Raw genomic sequence first — 17,781 nt, forward strand, 5'->3', positions numbered from 1 at the left:
TAACGGTTTAAGACAATATTAAAATTATCGGACGATAATTTTAATCGTCCTAAAACGATTCACATCCCTAATATAGGAGAATATTCATATCTTCTAAAGAAGTATATTCTTTCTTATTGAACTGATCTAGGAGAACCAGCGTCTATTTCAGGAGAAGGTCTAGTTTTACTGTAGTGGTGTGCTGCAGTGAGAGACAGACTGGATATATGAAATTGTAAGCTTGCTTATAGCAAAGCTTATAACAGAACCCACTGAGAAAGCTAAAAGAAAAGAAAGGGGTGATAAAGCAGCAGAGCTGCTGCTAAAGTAAGAGGAACCATTTTGTTATTTATTGTAAGTAGAAACAGTCTGAGACTGTGAGTCATCGGTGTGCACAGGCTGAGAATATAGTCTGAGTATACAGAAGTATAGATAATAGTACTTTAATATTTATTAGGGGTGTGCATTCATTTGCAACATATTGGCAATCCGCAATGTATATGCCATATTCGTTGTATTCGTGGGGGTCACGAAACGTATGGCGAACCCCCACAAACGTATCACTAACGAATAAACCCCCACCCTCCTGACCCCCCCAAGACTTGCCAAAAGTCCCTGGTGGTCCAGCAGGGGTCCTGGAGCGATCTCCTGCACTCAGGCTGTCGGCTGCCAGTATACAAAATGGTGCCGATAGCCCCTGTGACATAGTAAGGGCTAAGGCTATCGGCGCCATTTTGAATACCATTGGTCGGCCCCTGTGACATAGTAAGGCAAAGGCTATCGGCACCATTTTGAATACTGGCAGCCGACGGCCCAACTGAAGGAGTTCGCTCCAGGACCCCCGCTGGACCACCAGGGACTTTTGGCAAGTCTTGGGGGGGGGTCAGGAGGGTGGGGGATTGTAGTAAATTAAATTTAAAGGGTTGGGATGGGGTTTTTTTTGGGAAATGAATATATATGTAACTAATGAACGGATCGGGGTCCCCCGAGAATGGATGCAATGGATTTGGGTCCCGACGAATACGAATACCGAATGGGATGAATCTATCCCTGCTGCACATCCCTAATACTTATAGCTTTCCCAATATGAAAATAGTTGGTGGCATCTTCTCAGATTACATATGTAAATATACAGCCACTGGTTGTGACTACCTATTGATGAGAACTTGAACCTTTACTCAGTGCACTGTGTTAATAGTGTGAGAGGAGAGTGAAAGAAAGTGTGACTTTAATTCCTCTGTGCTAGCTAAAATAAGGATATTTAATTATCTTTTGTTTTCCACAATCAGCTAGTCCAGTTCTTGTTAGCTGCCACAATTAAACACTGAGGGGTAGATTTTCAGAGCCCTGCTCGCCTAAATCCGCCCAAAACCGGGCGGATTTAGGCGAGCAGGGCCCTGCGCGCCGGGAAGCCTATTTTACATAGGCCTCCCGGCGCGCGCAGAGCCCGGGACTCGCGTAAGTCCCGGGGTTCTCGGAGGGGGGCGTGTCGGGGGGCGGGCCCGGTCGTCACGGCGTTCCGGGGGCGTGTCGGCAGCGTTTTGGGGGCGGGTACGGGGCGTGGCTACGGCCCGGGGGCGTGGCCGTGCCCTCCGTACCCGCCCCCAGGTCGCGGCCCGGCGCGCAGCAGGCCCGCTGGCGCGCGGGGATTTACGTCTCCCTCCGGGAGGCGTAAATCCCCCGACAAAGGTAAGGGGGGGGGTGTAGACAGGGCCGGGCGGGTGGGTTAGGTAGGGGAAGGGAGGGGAAGGGGAGGGGAGGGCAAAGGAAAGTTCCCTCCAAGGCCGCTCCGATTTCGGAGCGGCCTTGGAGGGAACGGGGGGAGGCAGCGCGGCTCGGCGCGCGCAGGCTATACAAAATCGATAGCCTTGCGCGCGCCGATCCAGGATTTTAGTGGATACGCGCGGCTCCGCGCGTATCTACTAAAATCCAGCGTACTTTTGCTTGAGTCTGATGCGCAAGCAAAAGTAGGCTGATCGCGCTTCTTTTAAAATCTACCCCTGAGGGAGCACTCCTAGTACACTCTGGAAGATAAACACAGTTAGTGTAGTGGAGGGTCACACTATTTTGTTAATTAAAAAGTATAGTTTATTTATTTAATTCTTTTCTATACCGACATTCATGACAAATGTCATATCATATCAGTTTACATAGATAGGTTTCTGACTGCTCCAGACACAACGTATATCCAATACAGCATGATGATCTTAGTCTGGGAGCAGCATCTGGGATCTTCTGGCATTCAAGCCATGCCCGCAAGCAGAATTACAGCAATCCAAGCTAAAATAGTATACCTGCCAAAAAGTCTAGCTAGACTGAAACTTTTCCAACACCATAAAGAAAGAGAGTACAGAAACACTGCAGCAGCTGTCCTAAGTAATTGTGCCAGAGACATTAGCGGTGTGCATTCGTTTCCTATGTATTGGTAATCTGCAACGTATAAGGCCATATTTGTTGTATTCGTGGGGAAGCGAAACGTATCGCGATTCCCCATGAATACAACGAATCTTCGCTGAATTATTCGGCCTTCTAAAGGAATGAATTTAAACAACCCCCCCCCCCCCACCCTCCTGACCCCAACAAGACTTGCCAAAAGTCCCTGGTGGTCCAGCGGGGGTCTGGGAGCGACCTCCTGCACTCGGGCCGTCGGCTGCCAGTATTCAAAATGGCGCCGTTAGCCTTTGCCCTTACTATGTCACAGGGGCTACCGGTGTCATTGATCGGCCCCTGTGACATAGTGAGGGCAAAGGCTATCGGCACCATTTTGATTACTGGGTCGTTCCCTGTCACATGGTAGGAGCACAAGATGGCGCCGGCCATCCATTGCTCCTACCATGTGACAGGGGATGACCAATGGCACCGGTAGCCCCTGTGACATAGTAAGGTCAAAGACTATCGGCGCCATTTTGAATACCGGCAGCCGAGGGTGTGAGTGCAGGAAATGGCTCCCGTATCCCCCCGCTGGACTACCAGGGAGTTTTGGTAAGTCTTGGGAGGGGGTAAGGAGGGTGGGAGGTTGTAGTTAATTCAATTTTAGCCGGGAAACGAATAAGAATTAACACATGAACGTATCGGGGGCCCCCCTTGCCGAATGCAATGTATCTGCCCCCCCCCCCAATGAATACGAATACCAAATGCAACATATAGCATCCCTCTGCACATCCTTAAGAGACATAAGTGAAGGACACGTGGTATAGAAGCCTCAAAATTCACAAGGACTAGAGAGTTCACTGGAAAGAGACAGAGAAAGAAAAAAAAGGGTTAAATAGACATAAAGAATCCATCAACACAGAAAGAACAATACAAAACATTTGTTATCTATTTACCTGCAATTAGTGTGTTGATTTTGTCCTGCTGCACCTACAAGACAGAATTGGGACACAAAGATTCACTTTCTTCATTGTAGCATTAATTACTAGGGATGTGCAGAGGGACGCCATACGTTGCATACGTGATTCGGATTCGTCAGGGAGCAGATACGTTGCATTCGGCCGTATGGCGCCCCGATGCGTTAATACGGCGATTTCTTTTCGTGTGCAAGCTAAAATTCAAATTAAATACAACCCCCCACCCTCCTGACCCCCCCCCCCCAAGACTTACCAAAACTCCCTGGTGGTCCAGCGGGAGGTCCGGGAGCCATGCCCTGCACTCACACCCTCGGTGCCGGTTTCATCATGACGCCGATAGCCTTTGTCACAGGGGCTACCGGTGCCATTGGTTAGCCCCTGTCACATGGCCATAGGCGCCATCTTGTGCTCCTACCATGTGACAGGGACTGACCAATGGCACCAGTAGCCCCTGTGACATAGTATGGGCAAAGGCTATCGGCGCCAATTTGAGTAGTGGCATCGGATGGCCGGAGTGCAGGAGGTCGCATGGTAGGAGCACAAGATGGCGCCGATGGCCATGTGACAGGGGCTGACCAATGGCACCAGTAGCCCCTGTGACAAAGGCTATTGGCGCCATGATGAAATTGGCACTGAGGGTGTGAGTCAAGGGGATGGTTCCCAGACCCCCCGCTGGACAACCAGGGAGTTTTGGTAAGTCTTGGGGGGGTTCAGGAGGGTGGGGGGGTTGTTTAAATTTTTATTTAGGTGGCCGTATAATTCGGGGAAGATTCGTGTATTCCTGGGGAATCGCGATACATTTCACTTCCCCACGAATACTACGAATAGTGCAATATACGTTGCGGATCGGCAATACGGCGAAAACGAATGCACACCCCTATTAATTACTAAATTCTTGATATAGAAAGTATAGCAGTTAATACTCAAACCACACTTATCTGATTGTTTTAAGGTTCTTTTCATTTAAAATACTTATTAACCAGGATTTGAAAGAAATCCAAGTTGTGTTAACTATGGAAAACTTACAGTACATTTATAATATTTTCATTACTTGTTTTTCATTGTTTAAACTTGTGATAGTAAATCTGAGTCCTAGCTTAGAATTTGTAAAATTACGTGCTTACTTTCAAGTTTTTTTTTTCTATTTGGGTTCTGCCTTCTCTCCCTTCCCCTGGGAGACTTGCAGGGAGGGTTACGGATCCTATTCCTAATATTGGGAGACCCGGTAAGAAGGAAAATTCCTTTTCTATCCTTTCCCCTCTAGGGAATTACAGTTTGTGGCTTCTCTGATACCACCTGAAACCTCATTGCTGTTCCAACGCTGTTTTGCCACCACAACAGGAGAGTCACTACTAATTCACCCCGGAGAGGTGGGGCATTAGACATTCATTTATTTATTTGTTTGGACATTTTATATACCATCGTTCCATGTCAGTTTACAAAATAATATACATAGTGTTAAAAATAAAAAGTTTAAATATTTATAAAATAAAATAGCATAAACCAATAATACAGTAAAAAATATACAAACTAAAACATAATAATCAATACATCGATTGTCACATTTAATCCTTCTTACTTCCAACTTAAATGTAACTCTCATCATTTACTGTTCATAACTCAATGAATTCCCACACTCTCTCTTAAACAAGGTTATATGCATTTTTAAACAACCATGTTTTTAGCTCACATTTAAAAGTAGCAAAACAAGGCAAGGCTGGCCAGTTCAGAGAGCTGTGGTGACTCAATGAAGAGGCACTGAGGGACTGGACAGGCTAGGATAAATAAGCCTGGGGCTGAGGCATCAGGTGATCAGGGAGGAGTCAACCTGCGCAGCTGTGAGCAATACTTACTGAGGCCCTCTGCTGGAGGGAGGCTGTGCAGCAGATGGAACCAGAACAAATTAAAGCAAGCTTTGCCAAGTCAGTGGTTTCTGCTCTTGAATAAAAATTTGAGACAATTGATGATGATTTCCATGAGATTAAGGCCTCTATGGCAGACATTGGCAAATGGCTGGATGATGCTGAGGCAAGAGTGCCAGTACTCGAAGATGAAACCTCCAAACTGACTGGGAAGTTGCGGGCTAGGGGTGTGCATTCGTTTTTGCCATATTGGCGATCCGCAACGTATCTTGCCATATACGTTATATACGTGGGGAGGCGAAATGCATCGCGACTCCCCATGTATGTACCGTATTATCCGTTTAATTCGGTGCGCCCCGCGGCGTGGGCTTTTCTTCGTCCCCATTAGCTACTAGCTAGCTTAGGATTTTCACAAATTGGCAGCACCCATGCCCTACGTTCCGGTATCCATGCCGACCTGTCTGTCCCTTTCCTGTGAGTCACTGTGACTCAAAGGAAAGGGTCAGACAGGTTGGCATGGATACCGGAATGCAGCGTATCCGTGCTGAAAATTTGTGAAATGCACTGAATGCAGCCAATCGCGTTGTCATTCAGTGCTTTCTGTTGATTTTACTGATGAGCCAGCACTATATAAAGATCAGCACGAAGAGAGCCACGCATTTTATTTCCAGCGATACTGTGGGGAGGAGGGCTTGGTGTAAGAGGAGGCTGCACTGAGAGATAGGCTAGTTAAGGAAAGAAAAAGCTAATTATTCTTTATTTATTTATTTATTTATTTAGAGATTTTTTATATACCGTGGCACGTTAAAAACATCATCTCGGTTTACAATAAACAATAAATCAGCAATAAGCTTTACAGTCAAAATGAACTACAGTGGACATAATATAAATCAATTAATAACAAGAATAAGAACAAATAAAATAAACCAAAGATAAACACATTCCATAGTTAATAGCAAATTAAGTATTAACCGGGCGATCAGAGACAGATATTGTCAATTTTAGCAGCGAGAAACATCTAAACGGATGAGCGGAAGAGGATCGTAGAAACAGGAAGAAACAGGAACGATTAATCGGATATTCAGGAGAAGAAATGGTCAATGAAAGTAAGCTTGTTCAAACAGACAGGTTTTGAGGTTCTGCTTAAATTTAGAGATGTGAATCGTTTTCCATATCGTCTTAACGATAGAAATCGTGTGGCAGGGCAAGAAAATCGTGTTAGGCACGATTTTTTAGTTAAAAAATCGTTAAAAATCGTTTTTTCCGATTAGTGCGCACTAACTCGAGTTAGTGCGCACTAACGGGAGTTAGTGCGCACTAACTGAAAATGATACAATTTGACACTTTTCAGGTCAGTTAAGGTCAGTTTAGGAATGAATATGTATTCCTATTGGCTGCCCTCTTATTTATTCATGTTACCAAGCTTCCCACTGACAGTATATGGGGGATGGGAAATGGAAACAGTTGGTAGCTTGACAAAACAAGTAATGTGATCAGTCAATGTGACTAGAACTTGTGCCCTAACACTGATACCAGGGGTATTGTGATCTTCCTGCACACAGTGCCCTATCCCTATTAATACCAGGAGTGTTGTGATCTTCTTGCAAACAGTGCCCTAACCCTGGCACCAGGGGTGTTGTGATCTTCCTGCACACAGTGCCCTATCCCTAATAATACCAGGAGTGTTGTGATCTTCCTGCACACAGTGCCCTATCCCTATTAATACCAGGAGTGTTGTGATCTTCCTGCACACAGTGCCCTAACCCTGGCACCAGGGGTGTTGTGATCTTCCTGCACACAGTGCCCTATCCCTATTAATACCAGGAGTGTTGTGATCTTCCTGCACACAGTGCCCTAACCCTGGCACCAGGGGTGTTGTGATCTTCCTGCACACAGTGCCCTATCCCTATTAATACCAGGAGTGTTGTGATCTTCCTGCACACAGTGCCCTAACCCTGGCACGAGGGGTGTTGTGATCTTCCTGCACATAGTGCCCTATCCCTATTAATACCAGGAGTGTTGTGATCTTCCTGCACACAGTGCCCTAACCCTGGCACCAGGGGTGTTGTGATCTTCCTGCACATAGTGCCCTATCCCTATTAATACCAGGAGTGTTGTGATATTCCTGCACACAGTGCCCTATCCCTATTAATACCAGGAGTGTTGTGATCTTCCTGCACACAGTGCCCTAACCCTGGTACCAGGGGTGTTGTGATCTTCCTGCACACAGTGCCCTATCCCTATTAATACCAGGAGTGTTGTGATCTTCCTGCACACAGTGCCCTAACCCTGGCACCAGGGGTGTTGTGATCTTCCTGCACACAGTGCCCTATCCCTATTAATACCAGGAGTGTTGTGATCTTCCTGCACACAGTGCCCTAACCCTGGCACCAGGGTTGTTGTGATCTTCCTGCACACAGTGCCCTATCCCTATTAATACCAGGAGTGTTGTGATCTTCCTGCACACAGTGCCCTAACCCTGGCACCAGGGGTGTTGTGATCTTCCTGCACACAGTGCCCTATCCCTATTAATACCAGGAGTGTTGTGATCTTCCTGCACACAGTGCCCTATCCCTATTAATAGCAGGAGTGTTGTGATCTTCATGCAAACAGTGCCCTATCCCTATTAATACCAGGAGTGTTGTGATCTTCCTGCACACAGTGCCCTAACCCTGGCACCAGGGGTGTTGTGATCTTCCTGCACACAGTGCCCTATCCCTATTAATACCAGGAGTGTTGTGATCTTCCTGCACACAGTGCCCTAACCCTGGCACCAGGGGTGTTGTGATCTTCCTGCACACAGTGCCCTATCCCTATTAATACCAGGAGTGTTGTGATCTTCCTGCACACAGTGCCCTAACCCTGGCACCAGGGTTGTTGTGATCTTCCTGCACAAAGTGCCCTATCCCTATTAATACCAGGAGTGTTGTGATCTTCCTGCACACAGTGCCCTAACCCTGGCACCAGGGGTGTTGTGATCTTCCTGCACACAGTGCCCTATCCCTATTAATACCAGGAGTGTTGTGATCTTCCTGCACACAGTGCCCTAACCCTGGCACCAGGGGTGTTGTGATCTTCCTGCACACAGTGCCCTATCCCTATTAATACCAGGAGTGTTGTGATCTTCCTGCACACAGTGCCCTAACCCTGGCACCAGGGGTGTTGTGATCTTCCTGCACACAGTGCCCTATCCCTATTAATACCAGGAGTGTTGTGATCTTCCTGCACACAGTGCCCTATCCCTATTAATACCAGGAGTGTTGTGATCTTCCTGCACACAGTGCCCTATCCCTAATACCAGGGGTGTTGTGATCTTCCTGCACACAGTGCCCTATTCCTGATACCGGGGGTGTTGGGATCTTCTTGCACACATCCCGGTATCAGGGATAGGGCACTGCATGCAGGAAGATCACAACACTCCTGGTATCAGGAATAGGGCACTGTGTGCAGGAAGATCACAACACCCCTGGTATTAGGGATAGGGCACTGCGTGCAGGAAGATCACAACACTCCTGGTATTAATAGGGATAGGGCACTGCATGCAGGAAGATCACAACACCCCTTGGTATCAGGGATAGGGCACTGTGTGCAGGAAGATCAAAATACCCCGGAGGAGTGAGGGTCAGGCAGCTCCCCCCTGTCTGTGAAGCCAGCCTCTCACTAGTAATGCAGTGAGGGAGCTGTCTCAGACTTCACCATCCTCCCCCCCCCCTCACCCACACACCATTCACTAGCTGGGACATGGGGGAAGTCAGGAGTGAGGGTCAGGCAGCTCCCCCCTGTCTGTGAAGCCAGCCTCTCACTAGTAATGCAGGGAGGGAGCTGTCTCAGACTTCACCATCCTCCCCCCCCCTCACCCACACACCATTCACTAGCTGGGACATGGGGGAAGTCAGGAGTGAGGGTCAGGCAGCTCCCCCCTGTCTGTGAAGCCAGCCTCTCACTAGTAATGCAGGGAGGGAGCTGTCTCAGACTTCACCATCCTCCCCCTCCCCCTCACCCACACACCATTCACTAGCTGGGACATGGGGGAAGTCAGGAGTGAGGGTCAGGCAGCTCCCCCCTGTCTGTGAAGCCAGCCTCTCACTAGTAATGCAGGGAGGGAGCAGTCTCAGACTTCACCATCCTCCCCCCCCCCCCCCCCCTCACCCACACACCATTCACTAGCTGGGACATGGGGGAAGTCAGGAGTGAGGGTCAGGCAGCTCCCCCCTGTCTGTGAAGCCAGCCTCTCACTAGTAATGCAGGGAGGGAGCTGTCTCAGACTGGTATCAGGGATAGGGTACTGAGTGCAGGAAGATCACAACACCCCTGGTATCAGGAATAGGGCACAGGTTCTAGTCATATTGACTGATCACATTACTTTTTTTGTCAACTACCAACAGTTTTCATTTCCCATCCCCCCAACCATCACCTCAGTTGGAAGCTTGGTAACATCAATAGATAAGACGGCAGCCAGCCAATAGGAATACATATTCATTCCTAACTGACCTTTACTGACCTGGATAGTGTCAATAATTTGTATCATTTTCTGTTAGTGTTCCTGAGTTTCCATTTCCATTTCCCATCCCCCCAACCATCACCTCAGTGGGAACCTGGTTAACATCAATAGATAAGAGGGCAGCCAGCCAATAGGAACACATATTCATTCCTAACTGACCTTTACTGACCTGGAAAGTGTCAATTTGTATCATTTTCAGTTAGTGCGCACTAACTCGAGTTAGTGCGCACTAACACGTTTTAATGATTTTTAACGATAAATCGTTAGAATTTCTATTGTATCGTGTTCTATAACGATTTAAGACGATATTAAAATTATCGGACGATAATTTTAATCGTTAAAAAACGATTCACATCCCTACTTAAATTTCTTGTGGCAGGGTTCTAGATGCAGATCAGTGGGCATTTTGTTCCAAATGTTAGTTCCGGCTATAGTGAAAGAGCGTTCTCTAGTGGCCGCGTGTTTGATGTGTTTAAGTGAGTATGAAGCGAGTTTGGCTTGGTGCATTTTTCTTATTGGTCTCTTAGAAGTGTGGAATGTAAAGTGATCGTGGAACCTTTGCATATCTTGGTTATAGATCGACTTATGAATAAGGGTGAGAACTTTGAAAAGAATCCTAAATGTTACAGGAAGCCAGTGAAGGATCATGAGAGCTGGTGTTATGTGTTCATGGCGGTGAGTATTAGTGAGTAGGCGTGCCGCGGCATTTTGTAACATCTGTAATGGTTGTAGTGTGTTTTTAGGGAGGCCTAGTAGTATGGCATTGCAGTAGTCCAGTTTTGGCAATATTGTGGCTTGCAGCACTGTCCTGAAGTCATGAGGATGTAGCAGAGGTTTAATTCTTTTTGGAGTATGTAGCTTGAAGAATCCGTTTTTGATTGTAGCCATGATGAATTTCTTTAAGGAGAGATGATTATCGATTATAACGCCAAGGCTGCGGACTTGTCGTAAATTGAGTGAGTCCGAAGGTGAATGAAGCGATGGGTTAAAGGAGATATTATTGTGTGGTGTGATGATGAGGAGCTCTGTCTTGGTAGTGTTTATTGCTAGGAAGTTTTCAGTAAGAAGTTTTGTTATTTCCATCAGGGCCGAATCCCAAGTTTTTAGGGCATTAGATAATGAATCATTGATGGGGATGAGGATCTGTACATCATCTGCATATATGAAATGTGGAAGGTCTAGTTTCACCAGAAGTTGACAGAGTGGAGATAGGTATATATTGAAGAGTGTAGATGAAAGCGAGGAACCTTGTGGAATTTACCTTGTGCTAGTTTTCTAGGTTTCGAAACATGGCAGTCCATTTTGACACCGTATGTCCTGTCCTTCAAAAACGACTGGAGGCAGCATAGGGCAGTGCCAGCAATGCCAATTTGTGAGAGTCGGGAAAGGAGGGTATTGTGTTTGACCGTATCAAATGCAGATGAAATATCAAGGAGAGCAAGTAAGTAAGAATGACCAGAATCAAGGGTTTTTAGTATTGAATCTGAGAGTGAAACTAGAAGAGTTTCTGTACTATGGTTCTTACGGAAACCATATTTGATGGGAAAAGTAATAGATTATCGTCTAGAAAGTCTGTGAGTTGCTTATTGATGACTTTCTCTAAGATTTTTGACAAGAATGGGAGGTTCGAGACTGGACGATAGTTAGCAGGTTCTGAGGGATCCAGGTCAGATTTTTTGAGAGTAGGCTTTATTATTGCATGTTTGAGTTGCATTGGAAAAACTCCAGACGATATAGATTTGTTGATAATGTTAGTAATGGGGGTGGCAATCCTTGTGGGAATAGAGAGGAGTGTTTTGGTTGGCATGATATCAATAGGGTGCATGGCAGGTTTGATTTTTTTGAGGATCCCCTCAATTTCTGATACTGTTGTTGTTTCGAAATTTGAAAGTGTGGTTGAGGTGATCATGGTGTTAGTGGTCAGTAGGGATACTGGAGGAGCTGGATTAGTGAAGCGAGCCATGATATTAGCAACCTTGTCGTGGAAGTAGGTGGCTAGTTTCTCACATTTGTTTTCATCTTCGTTGATGGGGTTGGTGTTTATGGTGGGAGTAATTATGCTAGATACATATTGGAAGAGGGCACGCGGGTTGAACTGGTATTGATAGATTCTTGCTGTATAACAGTTTTTCTTGGATTCATCTGTAGTTTTATGGTACTGGTGGAGTTGGGATTTGTATTTTAGTAGTTGTGTTGGATCTTGGTTTCTGCTTTGGTTTCTATTTTGGTTTCTATTTTGCTGCAGTGCCAGGGCCAGCTAGTCCTGTTTCTTTCAAGCTGTTTATTTAGGTGACTGAGTTTCTCTGACTGAGAAGAGAAGCTATGCCAGGAAGAGAAGCAGCTACCACTCACCATTAGGGTATTGTGGCTGGCTTGGAGAGATATGTTATTTTCAATTTCATCCATTTTTCTGGAGTGACAAAAATTCCAGCTTTTTTAAACTGATTTTTTTAAAATTCAAGTCACTTAGTCTCTCTGTGCACTGAGCTTGAGTGGGTAGTGGTTAGTTTAACAGACTGAACATTACTATTGGGTGGGTCTGTGCAGTCAAGTGCCCAGGGAGTCTGCCTCTTTTGTGCTTACAAGCAAGCAGCATCTGTGTGCATACCACACACATTAGTGCACAGCCAGGCACCATGACAGTGGGCAGTGGGTATTTTTAACAAACTTAACCTAACTATTGGGTGGGTCTGTGCAGTCAAATGCCCAGGGAGTCTGCCTCTTTTGTGCTTACAAGCAAGCAGCTTCTGTGTGCACACCACACACATTAGTGCACAGCCAGGCACTATGACAGTGGTAGGCAGTGACATTAAATCCATAATGACAGTGAAAGACAGATGTAGTCAAGTGATTGGGACTGGCAGAGGAGGCACCTCAAAAGACACTAGTGCAACACCACCAGTACAGTTAAAAAGGCACCTGTCACAATCTAAACTCTTTTGTAGGGGTTGGCAGTTCCATCCCGAAAAAAATGAAATCTGACCATGATGCATCACCATCGCCACCACATGTTTCTGGCCCTGTAGTTTTGGAGATGAGGGAAGGGGAGGCAGAGTCATGCCAGACCAAATGTAGAAACCCAAAAGCAGCAGGGGGACAGAAGTCTCGAGTAACACTTAGCGTTGCCAAGGTAGCGCAGTCACTGTTCGCTTCAAATTCAGATGAAGAATCTTCTTGTGTGGGATTCTCATCAAAAACGGAAGAAGTAATAGGTGAAGAATCTTCGGTAGGATCAGTTAGTCCTGTCTTAGCCTCCACTTCAGTGCAGCAGGGAGAGATTAAAGTGATGAGGAGGAGTAAGAGCAGTCAGCACAGGCACAGAGAGTGACTGAGCCCCCGCCCCTGTTAATGCTTCTCAGGGTGCACCCACTACCTCAGCTCCAGTGGCAGCTTCCACACCCCAGGCTTTAGAGAGGGGAGGATCCGAAAGACATCTGCGATATGGAGCCACTTTAAAGTGACGGAAGACCCGCATTATGCTTGGTGTAACTACTGTGCCAGGGCTATTAGCAGAGGCAAGCAAATGGGACATCTATTGCCTCTTCATATGAACCATCATATGAAGAGGCAACACCCAACAAGATTACTACCATCTGGGGATGGTGGCAGTATCAGTCGGGGGACCCCTTCCAAGCAGTGTGCAGTGGTAGAAAAGCAGCAGAGTCAGCTCACGCCCTCATCCCCTTCTAGCGGTCAGGTGGCAGGCCAGCAACCCCCTGACATATGGCAGAAGCGACAATCCACCATGGAGGAAATGGGGTGGAGTGCGGTAACGCTATCCCGGGGTAGGAGGCAGGCAGACTCAAAAGTTGTAACCAGGATCATTGGGGAAATGATTGCCCTTGATGACCAGCCCTTGCAGTTAGTGAAGAATGTGGGTTTCAAGCATTTTCTCAAGGTCATACTTCCAAATTACAAAGTCCCCTCCAGAACCTCATTTAGTAGAAAGGTCAGCCCCAGTGAGACAGGAAAACTCAGGCAGGGTTCTTTGTCACAGACAATGGTGCAAACATGGTTAAGGCAATAAACGACGGGCACTTTAAGAACATCCGATGTTTTGCACACACTCTGCACCTGGTAGTGAAGTCAGCTCTGGGGTTGGATTCCAATGACAAAGAGAAAGAATACCTGCATAGGTTAATACACAAGTGCAGGAACATAGCAGCGCACTTCCACAGAAGTGTGAAGGCGGGGCAGGTTTTCCGAAAAAAGCAGACTGATTAGGAGATGCCTCACAAGCGTCTCATTCAAGACATTGACACCCGGTGGAATTCCACCTTTATGATGCTGGAGAGGTTAGTGGAGCTGCAGATACCCCTTCATGAACTTTCTGGTACAATGGACATAGGTGTGCAGAATCCCCTAGGGCATCATGATTGGTTAGTCATGAGTCAGCTGGTAAAAATCCTGCAGCCCTTCAAGGATGTCACGGAGGAGCTGAGTTCCAGAAGTGCCACCTTGGCACTTCTGGAACTCACCTATAGTTCATCTCCTGGATGAACATTTGGAGGCCTTTAAACAGGAAGAGGGAATGACAGTTGAGGTGCTGCATTGTCTGGATGTTTTGCAGCAGCAGGTGAAAGAGAGATTAAGGCCTTTAACAGAACAGAACACATATATACTCGCCATAGTCTGTGATCCCTGTGTGAAAGGGAAACTTGCCCTACAGTATGATTGTCTCTTATTGGTGAAGGACCTGCTGTTAGCAAACGTCCGTGAACAGGAGCGCCATAGGCAGGGACAAATTAGGCTTGAAGCAGAGGTGGAAACAGCGGGCACTTAAGAGAGTTGTGCTGCTAGCCCAAGCAGGAGCAGCACTGTGACAGTAACAGATAGTACCTCCTCCTCCACGTCAGAACCCCCAAGGCATGATGCCCATAAAGATTCATCTTTTGTGCAATGGGCGAGAGAGAAAGCAGCTGGCATGAGTGACTCTCAGCCCGCCCAAGCAAAGGAGACACCAGCACAGCTGTCAGTGACATGGTATCTCTCAGAGCTGATAAAGAACATGCAGACAGATCCGCTGACATATTGGGCATGCAAGTCCACTGTCTGGCCAAACCCAGCCAAAGTGGCTCAGCGATATCTGTCATGTCCACCAACCAGTGTGCCCAGTGAACATGTCTTTTCAATGACAGGGGATATCATGAGCCCTCACCGCTCAAGGCTGGCATCAGAGTTGATGGAAATGCTAGTGTTTTTGAAAGTAAACCTGCCTTTGCTTTGGTTTCCAAATTTTCCCTGTGAATGGCAAGATGAATAAAAGCAATTCAAAGCCTTGCAGCAGCTCCAACTGCCTCCTATGCTCCAGATAATATAAGCAGTGCAGCACATGTACCTGACCTCAAACGCTGTGCCTGACCATCCATTGCCCAGGCAGTACGTCCCTACAAGGGCCTGACCTCAAACGCTGTGCCTGACCGTCAACTGTCCAGGCCTTATGTTCCTACAAGGGTTTGACCTCGATTGCTTTGCCTGTTCGTCCAGGCCTTGTGTTCCTACAATTGTTTGACCTCGATTGCTTTGCCTGTTCATCTAGACCTTATGTCCCTAGGTGGGAATGACCTCTGTCCTTGACTGCTGTGCCTGTCCATCCGGGCCTTATGTCCCTAGGTAGAATTGACCTCTGTCCTCGCTGTGCCTGTCCGTCCAGGCCTTGTGTTCCTACAAGGGTTTGACTTAGATTGTAAGCCCTCTGGGGATAGGGAAATAGCTACAGTACCTCAGTGTAATCAACTATGAAGTGCTGGAAATGTTTGAAAATAGCAAGATAAATAAATAAAGAAAAAAACCCTGCTGCGCCTGTCCATTCAGGGCTTGTGTACCTAGGTGGGATTGACCTCTGTCTGCGACTGCTGTGCCTGTCCATCCGGGCCTTATGTTCGTAGGTGGGATTGACCTCTGTCCTCTATTGCTGTGCCTGTCCGTCCAGGCCTTGTGTTCCTACAAGGGTTTGACTTAGATTGTAAGCCCTCTGGGGATAGGGAAATTCCTACAGTACCTGAGTGTAATCAACTATGAAGTGCTGGAAACATTTGAAAATAGCAAGATAAATAAATAAAGAAAAAAAACCTGCTGTGCCTGTCCATCCAGGGCTTGTGTCCCTAGGTGGGATTGACCTCTGTCCTCGACTACTGTGCCTGTTCGTCCAGGCCTTATGTTCCTACAAGTGTTTGACCTCGATTGCTCTGCCTGTTCATCCAGGCCTTATGTCCCTAGGTGGGATTGACCTCTGTCCTTGACTGCTGTGCCTGTCAGTCCAGGTCTTATGTCCCTAGGTGGGATTGACCTCTGTCCTGGACTGCTGTGCCTGTCCATCCAGGCCTTACATCCCTACAAGGGCTTGACCTCTAATGCTGTGCCTGTCCGTCCAGGCCTTACGTCCCTACCAGGGCTTGACCTCTAGCGCTGTGCCTGTCTGTCCAGCTTGGAGCTAGGATATAGTTTTCATGACCTTCATAATACGGGCCATTTTCCCTAGATGTTTCTTAGTTGCCACATTAATGTTTCTAGTGCTATTGAAAACTGGTGATAGTTGTACTCTAGTTCATCCTCTGTGTTCTCATTGTTTACAGAGGCACTGTTAGGTACAAAGTCAACATAGGTTGATATTGTAGATTTGGACTTGAGTAGCAGTTTTCTTATTTCTGAGAGCTGTTCAAGTTCCTTTGTCATCTGCTGAAGTGCATAAATACAGTCAGTAGCTTCTGGGTATTCACTAGACGCCAACGGAAACACCCCACTCTAGGGGCGAACCCGTTCTAGGGAGCCCTTTCTTGCACAAAGGAAAGGGAGCTCTCTCCTGGGCCAGCCTGTCTTGACCCTATCAAAACCACAGGGAGCTGACTACCTCAGCTCTGCCAGCCTGTGTTTCCCCTATCAAAACTACAGGGACCAGACAACCTCCGCTCTGCCAGCCTGTCTTGCCCCTATCAGCTTTCTGCCACTCTGCCTTGCTGCCATACACCAGATGACTCACTTAACTCCTTGTGGTGTTCTTGCCACTATCATGATTCCTCAGTGTGTTGGTGCTAGTCTTTCTGCTTGCTATGTTCCCCCTTCATTGTGCTGTAGGATGTCAATGCCACTTGTCTTGCCGCTTTGCCTGTCGTGCTGCCTTTGAGAGTTCATGCATCTGTTATCGGTGCTCTCTTTTGAAGCTGTGGTGTGTTTTTGACACTCTCGCTGCTGCTTTGTGCCTCTGTTAAAGCACTTTTGCCACTTCTGGTACCCCTTTGCACCTTTCCAGTGCCTTAGGCTTTTGATGCCACTTTGGTGCCACTTTGCCACAGTCTAAGTACCTTGGAGCTGTTTTCCTGTTCTGATGATTGCTCCTCAGAAGTTTCATCAAAATTGATAATAAAACCCCAATTCTGCAGCCAAAAATAGGCTGGAAATCCTTCCCCCATTGACTTTAATGGGAACCGGAAAACAAATTCACGTATTAACGTATCGGGGGCGCCATACATCCGAATGCAACGGAAATGACTCCCGATGAATACGTATCACCAATGCAACGAAAATTTTCGGCTACACATCCCTATTGCTGGCCTTGGAAAAGATGGCGGCCAACTATGATACTAAATTAGATGTCCTGGAGAATTGCTTACAGTGCAATAATATGGACTTTGTCGGCATATCAGAAAGTTTTTTGAAACTTGGCTACTGCAGGAACTACATCTTTCTGATTTGGTTGGTCAGGTAACAGTGGAACAGGCCCTCCATATCGGACTGAAATCAGACTCTCTCACTAAACCTAGAGTTGTGTTGGTTAAATTTTTTAATTATGCACATAAAATGCAAATTATACAAGCCTATTGACAGTTAAAAGATATTTCTTTAAAAAGCATCAAAATATTGCTTTTTCAAGATTTCACTGCCCAGTGTCACTTAAATATCGCAAATTCTCACCGATCTGTGCGGAGCTGATAAAACGAGATATCAGGTTCACACTATTATATCTAGCAAACTGTATTTATGTCATAAAGGCGAGATGCTTATTCTAGACCTTGAAGTTAAAGCAAAAGAACTTTTGAAACAATTCACAGACACATATGTGGTTTCAGCCTTCACAGGTCTGGTGCAACAGGGT

General features: G+C 46.7%; 1 long non-coding RNA gene across 1 annotated transcript in view; it reads right to left on the reverse strand.

The window, feature by feature from the left end:
• LOC115091624 overlaps window positions 1-17,781 on the reverse strand; it is a 111,650-nt gene that overhangs the window by 48,045 nt on the left and 45,824 nt on the right. The window contains exon 2 of the long non-coding RNA XR_003856785.1: window positions 3,306-3,339. This is a non-coding gene — a long non-coding RNA (uncharacterized LOC115091624). The remainder of the gene's footprint in view (window positions 1-3,305; window positions 3,340-17,781) is intronic.

This window comes from Rhinatrema bivittatum, chromosome 5 (assembly GCF_901001135.1).
Source record: "Rhinatrema bivittatum chromosome 5, aRhiBiv1.1, whole genome shotgun sequence".
Lineage (NCBI taxonomy): Eukaryota > Metazoa > Chordata > Amphibia > Gymnophiona > Rhinatrematidae > Rhinatrema > Rhinatrema bivittatum.